This window comes from Anabas testudineus, chromosome 2, assembly GCF_900324465.2.
Source record: "Anabas testudineus chromosome 2, fAnaTes1.2, whole genome shotgun sequence".
Lineage (NCBI taxonomy): Eukaryota > Metazoa > Chordata > Actinopteri > Anabantiformes > Anabantidae > Anabas > Anabas testudineus.
Genome location: NC_046611.1, coordinates 31,355,059 through 31,365,715, shown reverse-complemented (window position 1 = coordinate 31,365,715; position 10,657 = coordinate 31,355,059).

Genomic DNA, 10,657 nt, shown 5'->3' with positions numbered 1-10,657 from the left:
GCTTCCCTATGGCCTGTCTGTATGTTTATCTGCAGCAGCACATCTCTTTGGTTTTTATAGTCTTTGTTTCTCCTCAGGATCTGTTTATGCCCGACTGGGCCCAGCACTTCTAAAATGAAAGGGAGCGCAAAGTGCTTGGAAAGGCGATCTTTTATTTGTATGATGTTGTGTTTATGGTTATTGTTTCCATTTGTTATCGGCTCTCAGCAGCTGGACAGAGATATGAGAGGAAAATTAGAAGAAGAGTGACAAATTAACACTCATTTACTTGCTCCGTGCAGCAGCACGCTTAAGTCACTGACATCAGTTATCTGAGTGTCAGTGTGTTCATAATCAGAGACGATGAGGTGAAGCTGGATCCCCTGTTACAGGAGGAACATATCCCTGGACATGTGTAAAATGTAAATAAAATACAAACAGAATACAATTTCAAAACCATCAAGAATTTCTATCGTGACAGAACATTTCACAATATTGTTTCTGATAATTCATGCGCAACACCTGCATGTTTTCCCTCATCTCATAAAACCTTTTGAAAATGGCTCTGTCTACAGTATTCAAGCTTTCAGGTTCACCTCAGTATGCTCCCACAGTAACAACCTGCAAGGCAGCGCTTTAGCAGATGGCTCAGACCAGAAATAAACTTTCCAAACAAGAGAAATGAAGAATGCGACAATTCTGCCGCCAGTAGATTATGGTCTAATGTCCAAAGTCAGACGTAAGTTTCCATGGACTTTAATCCCTGGCTGATTTGAAATCTATTCATGTGGACTCTTTCGTTTTTTTCCATCTTCTCCCAATTCCCCCAGAGCTGCTGTTGATGGTAATTTGAAGAGTGAGGACTTAAATCTCATCAAGCCTTCTGGGGGAGATTAAGAGTAACACTCTGGGGGTTAACAGCTGATCCCTGAACAGCCTGCAGTGTGGATGCCTGCAGTGTGGATGCCGGCGTGTCTGCAATCTGTGTCATTAGGACAAACACAATCAGGAGCCTGGCCTGATTTCACCCTGGCATCTGATCCGAAAAACAGAAACTTTATACATTTACCCACCTAACAGCCTTATTTAATAGAAAAGGACAAACTACACATACTAAGATCTTTTGAATAAATTGAGCTTGATTTCTCGTGTTCTAGTCAACATAATAATGTTTTTAGCTGTTTTATTTTTTTTGACATATGGTAAACCAGCTCTCTATGACCGAACATCCAGGATGAACAAGCCACAACATGAGCAAATTTTGCTGTTCTTTTCTGATTAGTTGGCTGTCTCTGGGATCTTGGACTTACCCTTCAATCATCTGATATGGTTATAAATAAGGCCACACAGAGATTTGAGCTGATTTGGTGGGGGTGTTTTGAGGGATTATTATAGATACATTTTTTTATTCAAGATGTTACTGGTCTGCTAACCTCTGCGGACGTTCTGTTTCCTGACAGCTGTCACAGATGTCTAGTTGACAAAATTATTTAATCTTAAAAGTAGTGACATGACATATGATAAAGAGGATCTTTGTGTTGAGTATTTAGGGCAGTTTCTACTGAAGCTTTGTATCAATTCTTGTATAGTTTTTAGAGAATCACATGGTTGAATAAGTAAGGTCTCGGTTTCTACAAAATCACATGATAGCTTCAGGGTAAGGTTCGAGTTGTTATACAGAATTGCTGGTCCTGAACTATTTAAGTGTGTCATTGGTTGGTTTGCAGAAAGCGCTGATAGTTTGACAGTTAGTAAGCATTGAGGAGTGGTGTTGTGGAGGTTGTGGTGTTCTTGAATCATGTCTAATTGAACTCTTGAGTGTAGAAATGAAGTCTGCAAGATAAAAATCTTCTCCTAATGAAAGTTTTTGAAATGATGTCTCCCATTATGAGTATTAAGAATATTTATGGCTTTCAACAGTATGACAGAGCTGTAACACTCAGTGATGCATCATTTACAGCTCTGGAAATAAAAAGGACCCAAAGATATTACTGTATCCTTTATAGGTGCCTGTACTGGTGAAATGAACATTTCTCCTAAATTCTGAATAAAAATTTAATTTAGAACAAAGGAAATGACAACACATCAAAATAACGACAATGACACATCGTTTGCAGATTCTGATAATTCAACAAAAACTCTATACTAAGAAATAAAAAAAATCTATTCACTTGTAAACAAAGTGGTAATAATGTTCAATAAAGAATAATCAGAATTAAGAACATTCAGAAATCTGTATTTGATTACTGCTTTCATGTGTGCTGGCACACTCTTCACCAGTTTTTTTTTTTACTTTATACCACTCCCTCTGCAAAAAAAATCAAACAGGATTCAGGTGATCATATAATCACTACCCTATGGACAAGAATTCATTGGTATGGAATAAATGCCATTCTCAAATAGATGCTATTTTATGAACAAAATGCAGTGGTCTCTTCTCTTCAGAGCTGCATGTCTTGGCTGCCCTAAATTCTTTTTACCTGAAGGTGTCACTAATAAACATTGGATATCGCATCGTATGAGGCTTTGAATAATTAAACTGGTAAAGCATTTGAGTCTAAATCCTGATGAGATTGTGATAGGCAGGTTTGGTCTCCAGGACAGAAACGCAGATGAACAGATGGTGGTAGACTTGCAAAAAGAATGGAAATGGCTGTAGTGAATACTTTCTTCCAGAAGAGGCAGGAACATAGAGTGACCTTTAAGAGAGGAGGTAGGAGCACTTAGGTGGACGAGATCTTGTGTCGACATTGTAATCTGAAAGAGATCAGTGACTGCAAAGAATTGGTAGCAGAGAGTGTAGCCAGACAACACAGGGTGGTGGTGTGTAAAATGACTATGGTGGTGAGGAGGATGAAGAGGACGAAGTAGTGGAAGATAAAAAAAAAAGAAAGAATGGTGTGAAGTTATAAGGGAAGAGGTGAGACAGGTTCTGTGTAGTCAGGAGGTGTTTTCAGATGAATGGACAACTACAGCTAATGTGATCAAGGAGCGGGGGGCTATTCTAGGATTTCAGCTTATCCCTCATCACTGCATAACACCACTACTCATGTTAATCTCTGTTAGCATGTTAATGGGGAATTTCATTGTGTATAGGCATTGAGTTTATAATTGAGATGTGAAGGATGTGCAGCAGTTTAGGGTGATTAAAGATAGGAATGAAAATGTATTGACAGGTGCCAGGAGTGTGATGGGAAGATGGAAGGAGTACTTTGAAGCGTTGATGAAAGAGGAAAATGAAAGTGAATGAAGAGTAGAAGAGGTGACTGTTGTGGAACAGGAAGTAGAGGATGAAGAGTGGGAAGGCAGTAGGTCCTGATGACATACCTGTGGAAGTGTCTAGAAGACATGGCAGTAAGGTTTCTGACTTATTTGTTTAGCAAGTTCTTGAAGAGTGGAGAAATAGTCTTGTGCCATTTTTTAAGAAGGGACATGTGCAGAAGATGTAGGAAAGGGAATAAAGCTGATGAGCCATTCATTTAAGTTGTGGGAAAGAGTAGTGGAAGCTAGGCTAAGGGCAGAAGTGAGCATATGTTAGCAGCAATATGGTTTCGTGCCTAAAAAGAGTACAGAGGATGCTGTTGGAGAAGTGCAGAGCTGGGCAAAGGGAGTTGCACTGTATCTTCATAGATCTTGAGGATGGCAGGGTGACAAGAGAGGAACTGTGGTAGAGTATGAGATTTCTGGAGTGGCAGTGAAGATTGTTAGAGTAGTAGAGCTGTAGTTCAAGGTAGACCTCCACCAGAGGGGGAGGTGTGCTTTGCAGAGGAAGCAGAGGAATGAGGTTAGTGGCAGCAAGACAGAATACATGTGTGTGAATGAGAGGGAAACAAGGGGTTACAGGGAGCAGAGGTAGAGAGGGTGCAGGGCTTTGAGTACTTAGGGTCAACGGGTCAGAGCAACAGAGAGTGTAACAAAGAGGTGAAGACGCATGTGCAAGTAGGATGGAACGGGTGAAGAAAAGACAGGAGGCAGAGCTGGAGATAGCAGAGCTACATGGCTAAAGATGTTGACCTCTTTTGGGAGTGACAAGGATGGCTAGAATCAGGAGCGAGTCCATCAGAGAGACAGCACATGTCAGATGTTTTGGAGATAAAGTCAGAGAGGACAGATTGAGGTGGTTTGGACATGTTCAGAGGAGAGATTGAGAACATATCGGTGAACAGATGCTGAGGTTGGAGCTGCAAGGTAGGAGGTCTAGAGAAGGAGATTTAGTGAGAGGACATGGAGTTAGTTGGTGTGAGAGAAGAGGATACATCTCTTTCTCAAAAGTGTCCATTAGAGGAAGCACACATTGTACATGGAGTCCGACAGAGCTGTACTTGCACGCACATTCCTAACACGAAGATGTTCTACACATCAGCAGAACAAAACATGATGGTAAAAACTAAACGTTTGAGTGTTGTATGTGACTGAACAACATAAAAAAGTGACATAAAACACGTGAAGCATGTGCTACTTGCTAACAGTGTATTGAGGATACACCTTTTCACCGACCTATAGAGCCCCCCGTAACACCAGGTCTTCCACACACACATCTCCATTCAATGGGATCTACGCATATAGAGTGAAATTCTCATTCATTTAGCAGATGGAAACAAACAACTTTAAGCCCACACACAGTGCGAGGGGTCTTATTTCTCTCTTGCCCTTTCTTCCACTCAGTATAGACACGCAACCACTCACGTGTTTCTACAGCCTAGGGTGGTGTAAATCAAAGCAGGACTCTAAATGCTAAGTGAGGAGGAGAATCATTTTAATCTTCTCAAATAGACTAACCTCCAGCTTTTTCCTCAGACGCCCTCCGATAAAAAAAAAAAAAACTTTAGCAGACGGAAGACACAAAAATGGTAAAAGGAAAGCTAAGAGGCTGAAATAAGGTTTTCGCAGCTGCCGCTCGAAAGAACGACTGACAAGTGATGTGTCTTGTAATTGAATTCCTGTCAGATTTGCTTAATGTGCTGGCTGTCAGCTTGTCAAGACGTTGTCATCCGCACATCTTCCAAAACTTTCATTATGCCTGTTAGCGTGCCCACACAATTGTGCCCACATGCGGAAAGGCACAGTTGCGCGCACATTCATACGCACACCCACAAACCATTTCAAATCCTGCCTTTTTGTCTCAGCTGCAGTTTCGGCCGTAACCATCCATCTTCTGCTGCGGCGGTCTATATTCGAAGCAGTGTTTGATGTTTGCTAGTTATAGTGTCAGCCAACATCCCAGTGATTCACTCAAGGACCACAGATGGAAGCAGGCCTGGCTGGCTTTGCCTTTCTTGATGCTTTTACAATTTGCTAACTCCATACCATTAAGACATTTAAATAAGCTCTCGCCTTATGAGGCAGAAGAAAGGCTCTTCAGAGACAGTGGGGGGGGGGGGCGAGTAACAGGTTTTGTTGTGTTTGCTGCCGCTTCGTTAGTAGCACTGCCAAGGATGCAGTTTGCATCTGCAGTGAGATGTGTGTCAAGCAGAAAACACAAGTAGATTATAGGGTGGAGAGAGGGCATTTTATCACCTCTGTCTTTGATATGAGCGGTGTTTTTTTTTTTTTTTATCATAGCTTATTGTGGTGTTTTGATCCCTTTCAGTCCTTCCGGCACATGAATTAATAGAATGTAAAACACCCCAATGCTATATAACACTGAATGTTATGAGAGCTGCTTTGTCGCACACTTACGCTGTTGGCAGGCATGCAGGATTCTCTGGCCACAGAAAGATGGTGCAAAGATTGCATTAAGGAGAGAGGAATGGAAGAGTGAAGCACTACACAGTGAACCCACACACAGCAGCAGAAATGCATCCCGCAATCACAAAGCATTACCTGCCAGCATCTTTTCCAGCTCCTCTATGTCACAGTTATGTCAAAGGTTAAACGGAAACAAATGGGGCTGAAGTTCGGCAGAGGATTTCAGCAGGGGGGGATCCCAGGACGGAGGCGAGCACGGTCGAAAGGGCACAACTCTGTGTGTGCATGAATGCTCCATCATGTTACAAGACAAGGTGTAGTTAAGCTTTGGTTTGGGTGTTCTCTAGATCCCACCCTCTCCACTCTCCTTCAAACAACTGCACACTGGCCATTACACAAATCGTTAATACATCTCTCACAACAGACACCTGTCCCACCTCGTTTAAACAGGGACCCAGATCATCCGCTCCTTAAGAAACCTACTCTTGACCTCTCCTTTAAGGAGAATTACAGACCTGTCTCTTGTCTTCTAGTCCTTGAGCAACCTCCTTGATGTCAACCAGTCTGGCTTCAGTGGTGACAGAAACTGTACTCCTGAAGGTCGAGGAATCCCTGCAGGCTGCAAACGCTGCAGCTCAGTCTTCTGTCTAAATCTTACACTGTTCTGCAGCCTTTGACTAAGTCTGCTCTCTCTGATGTGGGCACCACTGGTACAGCTCTGGCCCTGCTTAAGACTCTCTTGTCTGGACAAACCTTCAAGGTTTTTTTGACAGGGGCAACTTTCTAATTGTCACTTCCTCTCCACAGGTGTGTTGCAGGGCTGTGATTTGCTAGTTTGTCTTTTTTCGACCCTTCTTCTGTTCATCCACTCTTCAATCACCAACCTTGTTTCTCACGGTTTGTCTTGTTAGAGTTCTTGTTTCTTGTTTCATAGTCTTGTAGTAAAAGCAATGCTTCTTGTTTGCTTTTTGTTCTTAGGTCATTAGGTAATTCCCTGCTCTGCAGTGGTTTTTGTTTATAGCTTTTCCAAATTTATAGCTTCCTGCATTTGCAGCAATTTAGTTTTTTCTCTCCTGTTTCTAGTTAGATTCCTCATTATTAATTTTCTCCTGCCCGTGCAGTGATTTTTGTTCTGTTTCTTTTTCTTCACTCTTTTGTTTGTTAGTTATTCATCGTCCTAGTGAGCGTCAGTAGTTTTCCTATTTAGATTTATTTAGATTTTTTGCTGTTTTGTTTTCACCAGCTTATGCTATGATTTTGTGTTTAATGTTCATTGTTAATTAACCTACTTTGCTTTTGACTTTACATTTGTTTCCTCATGTTTTCACAGTTGGGTTCCCCTGTTTGATGGTTTGTCACAATTTGCCCTTTTTAAGATCAGAAAGGCTGGACCCTGCCTTTCGGACTACGGAACCCAACTCATTGTGCAGGCACCGCTCACTTCTTTTATTAACCACTGGAAAAGCATGCTGATGGGGCTACCAGCATGCACTATCAAACACCTCCAGGTTATCCAAAATGCAGCAGTACGTCTCATTTAGTATCAGCTGAAAAAGGCACATGTTCCACCACTTTTCTGATCTCTGCACTGACTTTCTGTAGCTTCCCACATCAGGTGCAAAGCCCTGACCCTTGCCTACAGAGAGGTCAACTCAACAGCACCTGCCTACTTGAACTCCCTCCGATCCACTGCGCTCTGCCAGTGAACGACGTCTTGCACGCCTCCGCACACTTAGAATCCTTTTAATTTTCAAACACCTGCTGAAAACAGAACTTTTCTGCACTTAAATCTTTTTTAAAAATCTTGCAGAAAGTCTTTTTTTTCTTTGGCTTAGATATTTTGTTTGTCTTTTAGGTTACTTGTAAGTCGCTTCGGATATAAAGCGTCTGTCAAAAGACTATATGTAAATGTGTAAATGTGGTATAGTGGTGTGTTGGTAGGTGGTTTTAGTGTGACCTCAACCTAATAAATGGCTCCAGACTTGCCATGCCTGACTCAACTATATGACTATTGTGTTTTTCAGGATGTCCCATTCACATCTGATCCAATGCTTAACACATATTTATTTAAATTAAATATTAAACATTATTTTTCAGGAACAACTAAATGCTAATAGCCCAAAGATGTTCCTGGCTGAACGAGATGAAGTGCTCTGACTATTGTAATTTGACTTGTATAATCTTGAGCAGGGATCACCAACTGAACTATTCTTTATGCAATGAATCATGCAACTCCCTTTCCAGTCACATGTTGGGATGAGCAGGTGGTGCTAAGACATGTGACAAAACAGAATATGACTGTTCATTTCAAGAACAGTGTTAATGCACAAAGCAGGAAATTACACAGCAGTCAGTACTGGTTAATCAAAAATAGTGTCAGAGTGACATTTTCTCAACCTCAGTCTCAGAGTCATTCATAGGTGTGTCCAAACTAACCCTCACCCTCTTCTACAGCTGAATCTTGTTCTGCAGACTCCAACTTTAAAGGACAGCTGTACTTCAACAATAGCAGGTTGAGGTGTGCAAAACCTGTTGATGTTTAATAAAGAAAGGATCAAATTTTGATTGGCAACCATCAGGCTTTTGAGTTACAATCTAATCTAAGTGTTTTTATCAAGTTTGTAGTTCTTGTAGTTCAGCAGTGAGTCACTACCTACGAGCTAAGGGTTCAGGACTCCCTGCTGGGGGAGGCTTACATGCCCTCCTGCAGAGCTCTCTTACCAGGACCTGCTCCAGCTGCTTGAAATGTTATTGATGAATCCTGTTGATGTCATATTGCTGTCTTTCCTTGTTGTACTACTGTTACTACTGGTAAGAATGATCAGTATTGTGACATCACTGCAGCTCTTTCTGTCATTGTGCCATCTCTGTCATCGATGGATCTGTAAATGATGTCATCAATTATTAAAGCAGGATTATCAGCTACAGTTGTAACCACAGCTTTAAATCTATTATAACAGTATCCTGTCGTCTTAAGGCCGGACTGGGCTGAAGAAAATTGATTTCTGACTAAGACTTCATATAATCAAATCAAGCCTGTGGTTAAGATAGAGGATCAAGAAGGCATTTCCACCACGCTGGCTCATCCCGGGCCCTTTTCTGTTTAGACACTTTATTTCCAGCTCAGCCAGATTACACGTTCTGATACACCGACTCAAAATGTTGTCATTGACGTTTTTGATGAGTTAATTACACATTTTCATGAAGGTCAGGGCAACAGCGGACGTGAATCACACGCTTACAGTAGGGGGTCTGTGTCCCCTCCCTTTCCACACACACACACACACACACACACACACACACACACACACACACACACACACCTCCCCCTCAGCCTGCAAGCAAAAGCTTATTCTCACAGGTCACGTCATCAGTAACTGCAGATTGTTTCCTCAATGGATGTTGAAAGGTTGTTAGAGCATGAGTGACGTTAGCAGCAGCTACAGCTTATATATAGTTAGCCTAATCACAGTTAGGGACAGTTAGTGAAGTCTTAATATGAAATAATAATATTAATGGCAACTCTTACTCTTACTGAGTTTGTGACATATTTGCACATATAAACGAACCTTTCGGTTACGAGCTTTGTTTCTCCAGTAGCACAACGCTGAGCTGAGCCATAACATGAGTCGATGAGTGTGTATGATTTGGATCAGATCCTCTCTTCCTTTCCATCACATTGGTAGATATTCATTTTGGTGTTGACAGCCCATAAAACTTTGTTCCAGAACTTTTGTCTCTGTACTTTTCCACAAATTCCAACCTCCTTAAAGATTCTTCCTGCTGATGAAGTTTCCTTCTGGTCTTATATGTATGAGTTTTACCTCATGACATCAGCTAATTGTGGACTGTGACATAACCATCTGTGGAGCTTATTAGTGATCACTGACTGTTTGTTTTTACTTTTTTCTTTGCAGCTCTTATGAATATGCTACACCAGTGATTTCTTTCTCTTTTCACACTGTGAGTGTGCAGTGTGTGCACTGCTCGTTTGTTAAGACAAACGAAGGCTTATCTTTGTTCTCTGGATATCTATCTGATCTTTATGTTGATTAAAACCATGACTTAAACCAAGAGTAATTATTTAGAGTTACTTATTGTTTGATTAATCAATCTCACAGGACAAACCTGGGTAACAAGAGACAATCATACATTACACTACATTTGCTAACTTTAAATTTTGTCATCTGCTACGAAACTTGTATGTTGTTTAAAATATGTAGAGCTTTTTCAGTGATATGTAGCATTGAATACATCTGTCAGGGCTGATAATGGCAGTTTGGCTGTGCTCAGGTTACGGAGTATTCTGCTAAATCACACTAGCATCTTCTCTTTTGGTGTGCACTGAAATTTGGATAACCAATGTGAAAATGGTGTTAAAAGAAATATTGTACCACGTGTGTTGTATTATGGTCAGAAGAAGCAGGTGAAAGGCTGAGAATGTCTGAGCAGAAACTATGAGGCTGATGTAGGATAACGGACACAGATGAACAGTATGCTTTATGAGGTTATGTTCATATAAATAAATACAGGATCATGTATAATACAGACTAGTGTGTGTGTGTGTGTGTGTGTGTGTGTGTGTGTGTGTGTGTGTGTGTGTGTGTGTGGACATAAAACATGACACAGAAGTTGTATTAAGTACGATTTTAAATAACAAAACAGTCAATGTAAAACATAGACACTGACTGTTCTTCTCTCAGCACTCAGCTGAGATTAAAGCAGTGGAGCTTCAGCGCTCTCCAGTGGACAAACTACAGATTAACAACGTGAGTAATAAAACAGCTCAGTCACCTTCACTCGGTGTTCCATTACTTTCATTTCTCATCAGGCTGCAATTAGTTTAAACCTGTCAATAAAAAAGGCTCTAGTGCAAAGTGCAGGATGGATTAAGCATTGGCTCATTAGATTTATGACAACAGTTCTGTTCTGCTTATTATTTGATTTGGAAAAGTTCCCTCTGTATCCAATAAATCAGTGATTCCTGTTT